Source organism: Cervus elaphus, chromosome 23, assembly GCF_910594005.1.
Source record: "Cervus elaphus chromosome 23, mCerEla1.1, whole genome shotgun sequence".
NCBI lineage: Eukaryota > Metazoa > Chordata > Mammalia > Artiodactyla > Cervidae > Cervus > Cervus elaphus.
This window is the reverse complement of record NC_057837.1, coordinates 35,250,694-35,261,590: the sequence shown is the minus strand read 5'-3', so window position 1 is coordinate 35,261,590 and position 10,897 is coordinate 35,250,694.

The window sequence follows — 10,897 nt, the reverse complement described above, 5'->3', positions numbered from 1 at the left end:
CCCACCTCAACCTCTCCTGATTCCTAAGGTGCACTGGTTGATGCCCGGGAAGAGTGACTGGCCAGGCCTTTCTTCCCACCCCCTCACCTGCTGGACTGTCCTCTATCAGTGACCCAGCTTGCACGTGAGGCATGGAGGCTTTCTCCTGCCTGCAACACAGGAGGCTCTGTACCTAGAAACAGAATCTAGAGCAAAGTGTTAGACACCCACCAACCTGCTTCTAGTGAGCCAGATCCAGGATGTTCCATATGTCAGCATCCACGTAGGGTTGCTCCTTGTCACTGGGCAGTGGGGCGGCCGCAGGGCTACGGCCCTGAACCCCACATCTGCGCGGCCATAGCCGCCGGATGACGTGGACAGGGTGTGCAGTGCTCCCGGGCGGTTTTCCGTGTATCACACACACACACACACACAACTTACTTGTTCAGTCTTCTGCACCTATATATACCCTTGACATGACACAAATCATTTTGACTTCTGTTGTTTTAACTCCTTAAAAGAGTCAGTGTCAGTTTTCTGGAAAACACAGATAATTAAATAGCCAATATGCATGTGTATACATACATCTGTGTGTGTCTGAGTATATGTATGTGAGTGTCTCTATGTGAATGTGAGTGAGTGTGTGATGGTGTGTGAGTGTGTGTGTGAGGCTGTATGAAAGTGTGTCAGTGTATGAGGGTGTGTGTCTTGTGTGTGAGCATATGTGAGTGTGTCTTATGTGTAAGTGTGTCTTATGTGTGAGTGTGTGTGTGAGTGTCTTGTGTGTGAGTATGTGAAGGTGTGAGGGTATGTGAATGTGTGTGAGTATATAAGGGTGTGTGTCGTGTGTTAGTGTGTGTGAGGGTGTGAGGGTACGGGATCATGTGAGTGTATGTGACGGTGTGAGTGTGAGTGTGTGTGAGGCTGTATGAAAGTGTGTGAGTATATGAGGCTGTGTGTCTTGTGTGTGAGCATGTGTGAGTGTGTCTTATGTGTGAGTGTGTGTATCTTGTGTGTGAGTATGTGAAGGTATGAGGGTATATGAAGGTGTGTGAATGTTTGTCCTGTGTGTGAGGGTGTGAGGGTATGTGAATGTGTGTGAGTATATAAGGGTGTGTGTCTTGTGTGTGAGTGTGTGTATCTTGTGTGTGAGTAGGTGAGGGTGTGAGGGTATGTGAATGTGTGTGAGTATATAAGGGTGTGTGTCTTGTGTGTGAGTGTGTGTGAGGGTGTGAGGGTACGGGATCATGTGAGTGTATGTGACGGTGTGTATGAGTGTGAGCATAGTGAGAGTGTGTGAGTGTGTGTGAGTGTGTGAGTGTGTGTGAGTGTGTGTGCCTGTGTCTGCGAGAGTGAGTGAGCATGTATTACAGATGAGGAAGACCCCCGGGAATCCCAGGGATCTGACTGAAGGAGGCTCTTCTTCAGGTCTCAAGTCTGGGTTCTTTCCATCCGGGCCATGAGGTCTGCGTGTCCCCCCCAGCCTGGCCCGCAGGCCTCTGAGGCTGTGTTTCTAGATTGATGGGGTGCCATTTGAACTTTCCTAGGCCCTGCCAATAACAGTTGGATGCACTCTGGTTTACATTCTGGCAAATGTTGGCAAAACAAACACAGCGGAACTCCATTTCCGAGGCATCCAAAGAGAGGCGAGATGAGGGAGTTTCTGAACATTCGCTCAGCTGGCCGAGTTGTGTCTAACAGTCACACTTCAGAGAGAAGTGAGGACTCGGGCTGGTGCCCGGCACAGGGGTGTGCGTGCCCTAGAGCAGAGCGATGCACTTGCACGTGTGGGTGCAAGTCTGTGCCCCCCCCCACCATCTAGGACCCTGAGGCAAAAGGAAAATTCAGCAATGATGATTCTGTCTCTATGTAAAATTCCAGCCATTTGTTCACTGTGGATTCTTTTGCATTAGTTTTTATTTTGATGACGTCGCATTAATTGGAGTGTTTTGTTGTCACCTTAAAGTTTGCGCCTGAGATGGTTGCCTCACTCACTCCCTCACCCAATTCTGGCTTTGAGTTTGTGTTTGATTCTCAGACAGCCACAAGCCTGGAAGCTGGGGTCGCTACAGAGCTCTGGGTGATGACGGGTGATGATGTGGTGTGTAGGTAATCCCTCATGTCTGTACCAGCTTCATTTATGCTGTGCTTTGTCCCCGCAGGGCCCTACTGATGCCTCTTCTCCCTCTGTAAGCTCCTGGAGCGTGGACGTTATCTGATTTACTCACTCTCTTCTCCAGAACAAGGACGGTCCCTAGCACCCTGTAGTTATTCAATAAATGCTTGTTGAAACAACCTCTGAGGTTAGTGCTGTTGTTATCCTCATTTTACAATGGAGAAACTAAAGGGGTTTTTTTTTGTTGTTTGTTTTTTGTTTGTTTTATTTTTTGGCCATGCCACACAGAACATGAGATCTTAGTTCCCCAACCAGGGATCCAATTTGTGTCCCCTGCATTGGAAGTGTAGGGTCTTAATCACTGGACCACCAGGGAAGTCCCTGGGGGCAATGTCTTAACTATGTTTTTATTTATTCTGTAAAATGAGAAGACACAGAATTTTAACTAGAGTATGCACCTACCTGCTTGTTCAGTCATTTCTCTTTGTGACAATTTGGACTGTAGCCCACCAGGCTCCTCTGTCCATGGAATTCTCCAGGCAAGAATACTGGAGTGGGTTGTCATTCCCACCTCTAGGAGATCTTTCTGACCCAGGGATCGAAGCCACATCTCCCATGTCCCCTGCATTGCAGGATTCTTTATCTCCTGAGCCATCAGGGAAGCTCATGACTTAACCTTAGCCATCAGGTCTTCTTTTACCCAGGGAGACTGGCAATTGCCTTCACCTCAAGGGCAGAAGTGAGAGGAGCCCAAAGCTCTCAGAACTGGCAGAGCCAGAGAGAAAGGGTTAAGAAGTGTAGCTTTCATCAATAGGAAGCATAAAGATCTGAACAGAGGTAGGCAAACTTTTTTGTAAATCAGGGAGTATTTTAAGCTGTGCTGGACATGTGGTCTCCATTAGAGTTAGTCAACTTGCCAGGCAAAAACAGCAATAAACAATATGGAAACAAGTGGGTGTGGCCATGGGCCAATAAAATCTTATTTACAAAAGGAGCAGAGGGCCAGTTTTGGCCCACAGATGGACTGTGGTTTGCCAGCTCTTGATCTGGAATGCTGTTTCCCTTAACGAGGTTATGTTAATTTATCTATGTATTTCCAAACCAAATATATGGACCAATAACAGTCATGATGATGGTTGGCAACTAAAAAACACTTATAATTGATAGAGAACGTATGCAAAAACTCTCTTTGGGGCCTGTAGAACTGACATCCATCCAGTCCCCGCCATCTTGTCCAACACCCCCTCATAAAGCCCACCCTCTCTCATTGAATGGCCACAGGGAGTTCCTACTTGGACATCGCTCCCTCCACCCCAGCTCTGTGCCACTGATTTCTACACAGAAGCCAGGGTCATCTTTAAAAATCAGGAGGAGGAAGATACAACCCTCCTACTTAAAACCTTTGGATGGGGACTTCCCTGGCAGTCCAGTGGTCAAGACTCCATGCTGCCAATGCAGAGGGCACAGGTTTGATTCCTAGTCGGGGAGTTAAGGTCCCACATGCCACATGGTGTGGCCAAAATAAAAGAAAAAGAAAATTGTATGTCTCCACTAATGTAAGTACGGGGCTTTCCAGGTGACGCTAGTGGTAAAGAATCCGCCTGCCAATGCAGGAGACATCTGACATGCGGGTTCGACCCTTGGGTCGGGAAGATCCCGTGGAGTAGGAACTGGCACCTCGTTCTAGTATATTCTTGCCTGGGAAATCTCGTGACCAGAGAAGGCTGGCAGGCTACCACTCACAGGATCGCAAAGAGTTGGACATAGCTGAGGCGACTTCGCTCAACGTAAGTACAGTCATTGTCATAAATGGTTGACGGATGGATATATTTAACAAAAGGCAGTGAATGGACTTCCCTAGTGACCCAGTGGTTAAGAATCCATGCTTCCATTGCAGGAGCACAGGTTCAACCTCTGGTAAAGGAACTAAGATCCTGCATGCCAAAACAAAACACTTTGATGACTTGTCACTGCTTTTAGGATTAAAACCCAAGCCTGCCCCAAGACTCCCAGAACACTGCAAGCCTTGGGCCAGCCTCTCTTCCCTCTCCACTGCCTCCTCACTCCTGGGATTCTAGCCACGCTGACCTTTTTAAAAGTCCCCTGACTCACTGGCTCCCGCCGAGGAACCAGTGTCTCTTGGAGTTTCCCCCCACGCCACCTCTCTTTTGTCTGTTGATTTCCCAGCATCTACCTCAAACATTGTCTCAGGAGAGGCTTTCCTGACTCCCAGATGAGGTCAAGACTTCCTGCTATTGCCTCATTCAGTTCCCTAGAGTTTTCATCCACAAGTGTGCATTTCACCCAATACATTAATACTCATTCCTGGGTCGAATGATTTCTCCTCTTAGACCGGAAACTTCATGAGGGCCATGACAACACTGTCTTATTCAAGCCATGGCCCCGGCACCCAGCAGAGAACCCAGTCCAGAGTGAGTACTCAGGAAACACTTCATTAAGACACATGGAAGCAAATCCAGGCATGAGGTATTCGATGTGTGTGTGTGTGTGTGTGTGTGTGTATACACATATATATATATTTACAGGTTTTTATATATATATATATATGTGTATATATATATATATATGTATATATATATATATATATTTACAGGTTCACACACTATATCAATATTTAAAATAGATAACCAACAAGGACTTACTATATAGCATAGGGAACTCTGCTCAATATTCTGTAATAATCTAAATGGGAAAAGAATTTGAAAGCAAATAGATATATGTATATGTATAACTGAATCATTTTGCTGAACACCTGAAACTGCAAACCTGTCAATCCCTAACTCCCTAACTATCCCTCACCCCTCTTGCAGAACTACTATTATGACCTTGGATTCAGACTGCGGGGCTACCTTGGCCCAAAGAGACCAGAGAGAGGTAGAGACCATGTCACGAGCTGAAATGTCTCCCCTCTTTTGAGCGTGAGGTGGACATTGGGACCCTGCGAGGTGGGGAGTGTATCGGCTGGCCTTTCCTGGTTCTAGGACCAGGACCACACAAGGATAGAGGAGTGGGATTTCATGAAAAAAACAAAAACCAAAAAACGCCCAACTTTCTTTCTGTCATTGAATTGTCAGCTTCCACTGTCCAGAAGAAACCAGCCCCCCAGGGCAGAATTGCAGGCTTCCTTTTAGGCTCCAGGGGGACCCTTAACAGAGCCTAGTGGGTGGAGGGCTGTCTCTTTGATCTCTGTCCCATCCATTCTTCTTAAAATCACATACCCAGAACCTCCCGCCAATTTCTGATCTTTTGTTCCAAGTCAACTAGTGAACAGTCATAAATTGCTTTGAAGATAAAAGCACCACATCAGTGCACCATGATACCATTATTATTTTAACAAGTGGGGTCTGCACATGTCTCCTTGACATATGAGCTGTTCAAAATATTTGTCTTGTTTTTCAATTCAGCTGCATGGGAAAAGGACTTGCATCATCCCTTGTGTATACTCCCACATCTACCCTACGTGGAGTGAGCATTGTTTTCATAAAAATGTTTGCCTTTTCCCCAACAAAAGAAATTGATGCTTCTCACGGGGATACCACTCTGTTAGTTAAAACTCCAGTAATTATTTTCAGAGGCACATATTTTTAAAATGTCTAATTTATTGCAACGCTTACAAATGCCAATAAAACAAATAATACTATGATATTCACAAGGCCAACAAAGTTCAGGTCACACTGAAAAAAGTTTGGTGCACAGTGAGAAGAAATACATATGAGAACATAATGATGGACTCATAAACGAACATCAGGATGGATTCCACTCAGAGGGGAGGAACAGAATAAAGCATTTTATGCTCTAGATCTCTCTCTCTTTTGTTTTTCGCTGCTCTGGGTCTTTGTTGCTGCACTTAGGCTCCAGTAGTTGTGGCATGTGGAAGTAGTTGCTCCACGGTATGTGGAATCTTGCCAGACCAAGAATTGAACCTGTGTCCCCTGCATTGGCAGGTGGATTCCTATCCACTGTACCACCAGGAAAGTCCCTCTAGATTTACTTTTTTTTTTTTTAAATTTTGGCCGCACTGGGTCTTTGTTGCTTTTGCATAAGTTTTCTCTAGTTGTGGCAAGCAGGGCTGCTCTTCTCCGCAGTGCACAGGCTTCTCATCACGGTGGTTTCTCTGGTTCTGGAGCATAGGCTCCAGGGCACAAGGGCTGTAGTAGTTGCAGCTCTCGGCCTCTAGAGCACAGGCTCAGCAGTTGTGGTGCATGGACTTAGTTGCACTGAGGCATATGGAATCTTCCCAGACCAGGGACTGAATCTGTGTCCCTGGCAGGCCGATTCTCATTCACTGTGTCACTAGGGAAGTCCTCTAGGTCCACTCTTAATGGCTATTCTCTACCCAGGCTCCAAAGATCCTTTTCAAGGAATTTCTCTGAAAGCATATCTGACTATGTCATGGCACATTGCTTTGGCCACCTTCGCTAACACCTTTGCAAGCCTCACCAATATCTAATGTTTCCATTTGCTCAGCCTCACTGGCAGATCACCTGTCAGGCACTAGAACTGGCCTGCAGGCTGACAGCTAGGACTGAGCAGAAAATGAGGAAGGCTGTTCAAGGGGGTTGAAGAGGGGCCGCTGGATGGGGCTTGGAAATAAATAGTCAGTTCATAAAATCTAGACCTTATAACAGGTACCTGGGAGCATTCATCACACCTGACAGGCTATAGGCTTTGTCACCTGGTCTCCACTCCAAGACTGAGCATGAAATTCTGTCCAGCCTGGTTTCTCTCTCAGTTGTGATGGAGGGGTCCACAATGTGGTCTGACGGCCATACCTCAGGGAACTTATACTCCAGGGAGGGAACAGCCCATCCTGTGGGAGGAAGTCAGAGCCTTACCAGCAGCCAGAGCTTCTCCTGCCTTGGGCTGAAACCCTGGAGTTTCTGGTTGAAACCATTTTCCTGATTCCTGCTTCTTTCAAAGGTTTCCTCAAAAGTCAGTCTGACTTTCCTGTGGTTAGCGGCTCTCTGTGGCTTTCCTGTGGCTCTCTGTGGTTAGTCAGGGTCCCTGACCTGACTCTATCAACTGCCCTTGAACCCCAGAAATCCTACTGATACTAACCCTGCCACAGCCCTCCTCCCCCATCCCCTCAAGTCCCCAGGCACCACTGCCTGCCCCCTCCCTGGGATCTGCCCACTGCCTTGTAGCATCTTTGGCATTGCTTGGTCTGTATTGTAAATAAACTTTCCACCAATGCCTTGTTTTCTTGTCTAATTACTACAGAGCAGGGAAGGAGCAGTCTGATGAGATCTGCCTCTAGGAATTCCCATCCCAGGATGTCTGTGAGGGACGGCCATGCACTCCCAGCCAGCCAGCACCCCACTGGGCTTGGTTTCTCTGCCATATGGCAGACCAGACACATTCTGGAAGAGTTTACCACCCCCAGGAGACAAGAATATGTTCCAGAACTCTCCCTCCCATACCCTCTTGGGGAGATCGGCTCCACTTATAGCAAAATAAATGAAAGCACTCAAAGGTCTTTGATCTCAAGAGCAAGGAGTCCCTGGCTGTCACAAGGGTGTCCAGATCCCTCCCCACATCCCTCATGTGCAATGTGGGCTGAAAGCTGGGGCCCTTATTTCAGGATGGGGGCATCTGTGTTCACCATTTGAGTTGTGACATTCCCAGGGCCAGGGAGCAACCAGAAACTTCCTGCCCCAGGACCAAAGGAGCACTTTGCTTTATTGATGAGTTCCAGAAAGTGCCAACCTTGCCCTGGGCATGACTTCACTTTCAATGTGTGCCGCATTATTCAGCCCACAGGTGGATTCTCCCCAGGCCTGTGGCTGGCTTGGGCTGTCTGCTGCAGACGGCATTCGCACCTGTGACTCCACCAATGTTGCCTTCTGTATTCATCCTTCCAGAATCTGTTTGGTTATCACTGCGACTGAACTTGAAGAGGCTGGATGGTTTTTTGTTTTGTTTTGTTTTGTTTTCAGGGCAAATTCGGCTCCGTGCAGCTGACTTTGCTGGCAGTTTTGAACACAGGATGGGAAATCTACAACAGCCTCAGGTTGAGTAAAGCAATGAGCACACAGCCCAGTACCACCCTCCCCGCGACCCTGCTGAGCTCCTCTCCCAGGAGGGAGCCACACACGCAGACCTCCATCCATCTCTAATCGATGACATAATAAAAGCTGCTCTTCTGTGGAAAGAAATAGAATATGGCATAAATCATCCTGCCGGGACAAAAATGAAATAGAGATCCAAAATTTAAAAATAGCAACTGCACTTTTGCACATTTAATCATCATCTGATAAGAGGTTCTTCCCATCTCACAGCATCTCTGAGTGAGAAGGGGAAAGCATCCCCTTGTGCCCAGGGAGGGGTTGTTGGAGAACCCAGAAGATGGAAGGAAATCACTGTTGGTGGGGTCCCTAGGGTGGGCTGGACACACTACCCGTGAGGTCTCCATGTTTGATCTTCCCAACAAGCGGACTAGGAGACGGTCCTGATGTGACAAACTGGGAAACTGAGGTCAAGAGAAATCAGAACTTGGCCTGAGGTCACACGACAGACAAGTGATGCATGTGGAATTCTAACTGGAATCAAACTTGGGGTTCCCTTCCCCCATCACAAGGCAGAAGTGAGACAGGGAGGCTGTGGGAGACCCAGCGAGAGCAGAGAGGGGCTGAGAGGGGAGCAGAGAAGAATGTGCGGGACCAGCAGGGTCTGACGGGGCGGTGGGAGCTCCAGCAACAGGATCTGTGACCCTTATACTTTCTCTTTTTTTGCATTTAATATTTTTAACTGCGTAATATGTATATAACATAAAATTTACCACTTTAGTCATTTTAAGTTCCACGTCCTTAAGTACACTGACAATGTTGTGTGACCGTCACTTTCCTCCATCTCCAGAACTTTTTTCTCTTGCAAAACTGAAGTGTTAGTGTAGTCGCTCAGTCGTGTCCTATTCTTTGTGACCCCATGGACTGTAGCCCACCAGGCTCCTCTGTCCATGGGATTCTCCAGGCAAGAATACTGGAGTGGGTTGCCATTTCCTTCTCCAGGGGATCTTCCAACTAAGAGCTTCCCAGGTGGCGCTACTGGTAAAGAATATGCCTGCCAATGCAGGAGACATAAGAGATGTGGGTTTGATCCCTGGGTCAGGAAGATCCCCTGACTGAAGCGACTTAGCACACATACCAATTAAACAATAACTCCTCATTCCCTTTTGCTCTCAGTCCCTGTGATCAACCATGCTACTTTCTGTCTGTATGACCACTCTAAGGGGATCCTTATATTTATTGAGGAAAATGTGTAAGTTCAGTTCAGTTCAGTTCAGCTTCTCAGTCGTGTCTGACCCTTTGAGACCCCATGGACTGCAGCATGCTAGGCCTCCCTGTCCATCACCAGCTCCTGGAGCTTACTCAAACTCATGTCCATTGAGTCAGTGATGCCATCCAACCATCTCATCCTCTGTCATCTCCTTCTCCTCCTGACTTCAATCTTTCCCAGCATCAGGGTCTTTTCCAATTAGTCAGTTCTTTGCATCAGGTGGCCAAAGTATTGGAGTTTCACCTTTAGCATCAGTCCTTCCAATGAATATTCAGGACTGATTTCCTTTAGGATGGACTGGTTGGATCTCCTTGTTGTCCAAGAGACTCTCAAGAGTCATCTCCTACACCACAGTTCAAAAGCATCAATTCTTCAGTGCTCAGCTTTCTTTGTAGTCCAACTCTCACATCCATACATGACTACTGGAAAAACCATAGCTTTGACTAGACGGACCTTTGTTGGCAAAGTAATATCTCTGCTTTTTAATATGCTATTAGGTTGGTCATAACTTTTCTTCCAAGAAGCAAGGGTCTTTTAATTTCATGGCTGCAGTCACCATCTGCAGTGACTTTGGAGCCTAAAAAAATAGTCTGTCACTGTTTCCATTGTTTCCCCATCTATTTGCCATGAAGTGATGGGACCAGATGCCGTGATCTAGGTTTTCTGAATGTTGTTTTAAGCCAATTTTTTCACTCTCCTCTTTCACTTTCATCAAGAGGCTCTTTAGTTCTTTGCTTTCTGCCATAAGGGTGGTGTCATCTGCATATCTGAGGTTATTGATATTTCTCTCGGCAATCTTGATTCTAGCTTGTGCTTCATCCAGTCCAGCATTTCTCATGATGTACTCTGTATGTAAGTATGTAAATGCACCCCCAAATTTGGAAGCATCCTCTCTGCTATGGCAACATGTGAATTACAATGCCCAGAGATGGACTTTATATCCATGGTGCCTAATAGAAGCCTTTGCATACAGCAGGTACTTAAGAAATATTTGTGAATGTCTTTACTGGGTTCAGGATAACCAGCACTCTTTCCTTTGCCCCCCATGTCACTGCACCACCACCACCACCCCACCCCCCATTTTCAGGGTGCCTACTATGTTACAGATGTGTCCAAATTTACTGCTCATTTTACACCAGTAACATCTGGGGAGAAAACATCCCTTGGAACAAACTTCTGGAACCTTCTCTGAGGGTGCTATTTCTGAGAAGCATCTCCAGGGTGCTTCCAGCAAGGACTCTAGAGCCCTCCAGAAGGTGTGAATTGCCCACCATCAGATCATTCATTCTTCTGCTGACTATTCTCCCTTTCAAAGGTTTTCCTTACTTAGACTGTTCACCTCCTATAAGATACACCACAGGGACACTCGCAGGAAAGAGTCAGGCAAACACAAAGTGGGAAAGGATGGTCTTTTCGGCAAGGATGAAGACAAGAGGCATCCCCCTGGGGTCAGATCTGGGTCCCTGAAGGGCTGCAGCCCTGGCCGGCCTAGTGGGCGCAGTGACC